This window comes from Gambusia affinis, linkage group LG11 (assembly GCF_019740435.1).
Source record: "Gambusia affinis linkage group LG11, SWU_Gaff_1.0, whole genome shotgun sequence".
Classification (NCBI taxonomy): domain Eukaryota; kingdom Metazoa; phylum Chordata; class Actinopteri; order Cyprinodontiformes; family Poeciliidae; genus Gambusia; species Gambusia affinis.
The window spans coordinates 12,250,160-12,256,159 of record NC_057878.1 but is presented as its reverse complement, the minus strand read 5'-3'; positions in this window follow the sequence as shown (position 1 = coordinate 12,256,159).

The window sequence follows — 6,000 nt, the reverse complement described above, 5'->3', positions numbered from 1 at the left end:
CAATACGGACATATTTGTAAACTGGATCAGGTTCCTTGGATTAAGAATAAAAGTTGATCTCACAGTTCATGCTGTTGCTACTATTGCCTAATAGTAGCAACAGCATAACAGTAAAGGCATGAAGAAAGCCTGAACTTTTAGCTTTGATTCGATTGATTGGTCAGTTTTGTAATAATTGTGTTTCAGTGTTCTGGGAATGAAGCCACAGCATCTAAAATAAAATTGACCATCAGCTTGTTCAAACGGCTTCTATGCTTTGAACAAACAAATCTAATTACTGGCCTCATTGACGTCGTTCTCCCCTCCCTCACAGCTTCGAAGCAAAACTTGTGTTGTTACACTGAGGTCAGTGTTTATGCCATGCTGTGATGCAGTCAAATATAAATGCAAACCACACTCTAGATGAGTCATTTCACTGAAACACCCAACAACCAGAGACATGCTAAACCGTTTCTGTCTGGGACCAGAGTGCATATTCCAGAGGAAATGTGCACCGTGAGGCATAAAATTGCTTCTGTCCGACTCTCTTCTTCCTCTCCTAGAAGTCATGACCTGTGACCTGTGAGGGGGGACAAGTGGTGGATTTGTGCGGCCAGACCAAAGCAAAGAGGATTCAGTCACCTCAACAGGCAAAACCAACAGCTAACCCCAGTAAAGATCAATTTCAAGAATGCAAACTGTTTTTCCTGACAGCTGCGTGTTTGTGTGCGTCTGTGAGGCCGTGCATTGTTTGCACACACACGTCTGCATATGTTTAACTCATGCATCTCTGCTCCTCTCAAAATCAAGCAGGAGAGGGAAACGGACGTGTATGCACAGAAATTCACCGCAGGCGGTGCAGATTTGATTACTGTGCAGCGATGTCGATCGCAGGCTCCGTTTGGTTAAGGGGATTGTAAACGCTCCCCTGAGGTTCTGACGCAGGCTGCTGACATCACTGCCCATACCTCCCTTTGACCAAGCAGCCTGCCTGCCGGTCACTTTCAGAGAGAGAGAAAGAGAGAGCGAGAGAATAATTATAGAGGCATGTCTAATGCAGGTCTGTGGAGCTCAATTTGCACATTTGAAAAATAAAACACAAAAATGTCAGAAAAGGAGGCGGCTCACTCATTCATGCTACCAGGATATTTAAATGTTCCACTGGTGCAAGAATATACCATCCCACCACCCACTGTTTTCTTCAAACCTGCTCCAGGATCATTAACCGTCCAGGAATGCCTTCATATGCATGACACTAATTACACACAAGGAGTATCAAGCTGGGATAATGATACTTGGCTCACACTATGGGAGGTAGGCATCATGAACAAGAGAAGTGCTCTGCTGCAGAGACCTGCATAGGTACGACATGGTTATTCTGACGTCATATCGCTCCAGGTGGTAAGGACTGGAAGGCCACAAAGAATACAAAGCTAATGCTGACGAGCACTGTGGTATTTAATGATAATTGTGTTATGAAGTGCTCTCTAAATGCGCTCGCTGGCAGACAAAGCATAGGTTTGACTGCGGCTCCTCAAGCTAATTGAACAGGTTCTAAATTTTGCCGCTGTGACATTTACTGACTGAAAAGAAGGCAGAGGAAACTGGGAAAGAGGAAAAAGGGCTCGTGGGAGGGCAGAGAAAACAAGAGGGGGTCTTTGTGCTGCAGTTTATCTTGGGTTAATCATTAAAGTGGGTGGTCGGGTGTCGGGTGAAGAGAGCAGGTCAAGTTGGACAAGGAACAGAGAGGGAGTTGTGTCAAATTATCTTTTGGTTGCTTTTGTCTCACAAGAGCCATGGCAACAAAACGAAACACGGAGCAAAACATCCACACTACAGAGCCCGCTGTGTTCTGGCAGACTTCGTGTCATTCAGCAGTCAGGCAACATGTCAAAGCAAAATGTTGGCTCAAAAATGTTTAATTAATTGCAAATAAAGATATCCAAAATCCAGATTCAAACAAATTGAATATCTTATGAATCTCTTTCCCATTTGACACTGAAATCAACATTTATTTTAAAAATCAGTAGCTTTCGGTGGAGAAGTGTTGCTCATTTAGGTCATTAAGGTCTCAGTGATAATGACAAGTTTCTGCTACAGGTAAGACCCTCATTTCTAATAATTTGAACAAATCCTAACATTCATGAATCAACCAGAAGAAAGGAACTGAACAAAAATGGCTACCTTGGAGATTTTCATCGTGATCCTTTTGGACATTTGGGAAATTATTATGACTGATGAGACAAAAGAAAAATATTTTCAAAAGTACCGGTATATGTTTTTAGAAAAATAGTACAGATAAACGTGGTGGTTGTGTGATTTTGCTGCTTCAGAACCCAGACATCTTACTGCGAGTGAAATCCTAAATGAGAATGTCCAGCCATGTGTTTATTACCGTGGATTCAAGTTAACTTGGGTTATGCAGCAGGTCAATAAGTCAAAGTGCATTTTATCTTTGTGTCGCTTTTACGACTCATCATTTTGGGCCTAAAAAAATGAACTCTCATTACTCCAAAAGCAATAACGCATCAAAAAAACATTTGTCCTCAATGTTTCGCCATGTCAAGCACTTAGACAGTATTTGTTTTGTCGTTGTATTTTGGTTTAATACATTTTCAATTAATGTTTAGATAGTTATCCAGATGTTGGGACCACAAATCTGCTACAACGTAATTCTGTGGGTCTGAAAGGCTGCAGCTTCGGAGCGACTGGGTTAACCTGCATCGTTTGGAGAGAAATTATGCTTGAAACTTCCCGTCTCAAAATGAGCTCCATGGATTTCAGACGTCAACAACCATGTTTTTTTTTTTTCTTCTTTTAAGTCCCACAATCTACCACCAAATGTTGCAGAGTTATACCCACAATCAAACAGAAAGAACTCCACACACATGCTGACCAAAACTTGGACTGCATGTGTTCAGTTTGATCCCCTAAATCGTTGCAATCCCACTGAGCTCTTGCAACAAAATTGAATTTGACAAAAAAACAACGCATGCAGGACTAAATGGTCCCACATTCTTGTGGCTCCACAGGAAATTTCTGGATTTATTGTTCTGGCACATGTGAAACACTGGCGTACAAGGAAAGAGCAGTAAACAATGTGCACACTGTGGTTGTGTGTGTGTGTGTGTCTGTGTTTGCAATGATTACAAAGTTGATTTCTTGCCGGGGAAAAGGCAGAAGTGGGCGACGAATGATTTGTGTTAAGGCCAAGACAATGAGTTTCTGTTTAACTGCTTCAGTTATCTGAAACAATGTCTGTAATTAACCGAACAATTACGCTGGCTTTAAACAACGAACAATAGACAATGCAGCTGATTTAGAGGAAAATAAGTTTGTAATTTAATTGGCCTGGCAGTATGTTGTTAAGAAATGATCCTGAGGCAAAAATAATGAATCCAGCACTGTTTCTAGCTGCTTTTTGGTTGTTATGAGAGTAATTATGGCAGCTGTGAAACATAAAACGTCTTCATCCAACAGAAAATCCACTTCAATTATTGCACTGACTGTTTGACAAGTTCTTCATCCAAACAAACTTTCACTTTTTCCCAACCAGGGCCGTGCTTCTGATGCTAGCCATTGTGTGGGTACGGAGAACTCAGAGCAATTTATCATCCTGGAAAACACACCACAGCACTTCTTATCTTACAAACTGTTACGGCTGACCTTTTGACATCCACTCTGGCTTTCCTTTTTTGGCTTCGTTGCAGAAGATCAACAGCCACTGCCCTCCCCTCCCTGTCTGGAAGCTCCTAAACTCACATGGCTGGATCAGGCAAGTGCACAGATGTCCTCAGCACTGTTTTGTGACGCCTTCTTTCGCCCAGCTTAGTTCCTTTAATCTGTGTTTAGCTGTTCTTTTCACCGACAGATTTTGCGCAAAACTGCCCTCCACTGAATCGCAAATGCGTCCTGTTTCTGTTCAACCTGTTGCGTTGAACAAATGGTGCAAGGAATGCATGAAAAAAAAAGGAAAGGGGTGAAAATATATAGTTAACTTAGAGTACGCATAATGGTGCAGTTAATAATAGACAGAGGGTTTAAAACAGTCTGTGCAAGGTGGATTATTTGGAGATGCATTCATGGCTACCGTCTTCTTTTTTCGCCCAATTTCTAAACATGTGTTTGGATTTTTGTTTCTTGGCTTCCACTGCAGAGTTGAGGACTGTTATCCAGCTTTAGGGTTCAGCTGCGAGGCCATATGGACATTTAGTGAAAAGATTAGGAGCACAAGATGCACAGCCACCTGCAGGGATAAAACTCGCAACTTTCTTTCCGTCTGGACTCTTGCGGTGACTCTTCAGCGCCTGGTACATAAATGAAGCATATGTGAATCAATATGCTTTATATGACAACTGTTGTCTTAGGAAAGACTTTCCAAGTTGATTGTGTTGTCAGAAGGACAAATCCTTTTCTGATTAAGTCTTAGAAAAAAGTCTTCATTCCCCTTGAACTTTTTCACATTTTGTTGGATTACAACCACGGACTTCAAAGTGTTTTATTAGCAGTTTAGATGATGCAGCAATCTGAAGTAGTGTAATTATAAGGCAGAAGAAAACAGATACATGCACATGTATTCTGCCCCCACAGTCTGATACCCCTAGATAAAATCTGGTGCAACCAACTGTCTTTAGAAGTCACCCAATTATCAAACTCGTATGAGTGTAAATTAATCTTAGCATGAATCCAGCTGTTCACTGAAGGCCTTAGAGATTTGTTAGAGAACAAATCACATAATGAAAACCAAGAGACATAAGTATAAATAACCAAAGCTTTGAACATTTCAGATCTGAAAATGGAAATGGTATAGAAAACATACAAACTGCAAAATAAAAATAAGACATTTTAGATTGTAACATTTCCTTGGAACAATAAAACTATATATAAAATACAAAATAAATGTGGGCTTGATGAAAAGAGTTTAACACCTGCGTGAAGATTGTTTTCAGAAATTACTTTTGATGTGATAAACAAGTGCATATTCAGATTAATTGAATATAACTTTGTGCATGCATGCAGAATTTTTTGCAGAAAAAAAAGCAACCATGACTCTTCCAAGTAACAATTATGCAACATTTTGTGTTGAAATACTGCATGAAGATTACGGTGGTAAGTGGGTGTGTAAAACCTCAAGGAGTGTGAAGAGTTTTGTAAGACACTGTTGCTGCCATGATGTATTTCATGATGAAAATATTAAACGGACTGACATCTGTGGGTGAAAATTTGATGACTTCATTTGCTTTAATCATGATTTTAATCAGGTCTTCCTGCTGAATCTTCTCTGCCTCTTAATCCATTTAATCACGAGCGATTCAGTTTATCCCATGTTACGTGTTTGCGTGTCGTTGTGATTGTGCTGAACCAGACATGTTTTATCTATTCGTCGTGTATTTGAGTAATCAACTAAAACCCTATCTGACCCGTTCAGCCTTTTCCTCTCCATTTCTTTTCCATTCTCCTTCCAGTGCTCCATTTTCCTGACAGCTTTTTATTCCTCCCAGCTTCATCTAATCATTGACTGCAGCTGCTGTCATCGTGCTGCATCTGCTCTCCCTGTCAAGCTCCGTATCGCCTTTCTGGGTACCCCAGCGCTCCCTTCGCCTGCCACCCTCAGCTCTGGATAATAAGCTGATCTGCGGTATGACGCACATGGCTCCGTCTCCTGAGGGGCTTTTGCGCACACAAGCATTCATAAAGGCTCTGTGAGTGGTCTGGTGTTCAGACACAAGCCCCAGCCAGGTATTCGCATCTCCAGATAACCGACACTGGAGGATTACTGTATCAGCCACCCTGTTGTTTGCACAATAGGCGGCATCTTAAGAATTCAAGGCTTTTCATGGTCTCCATTGTCGCGAATGGACATCATAAAAACTGATTAACGTGTGGCTGCCAGATTTTTGGGAGGAAAGAATGTTGTTGAAGATCAGCTTACTTTTATCTTAAGTCTCAGGTTTGAACTATTGCTCTGGAACCTGCAGGCACACAAAGGACAAAGAAAATATAATCCTCGGCTTTTATATC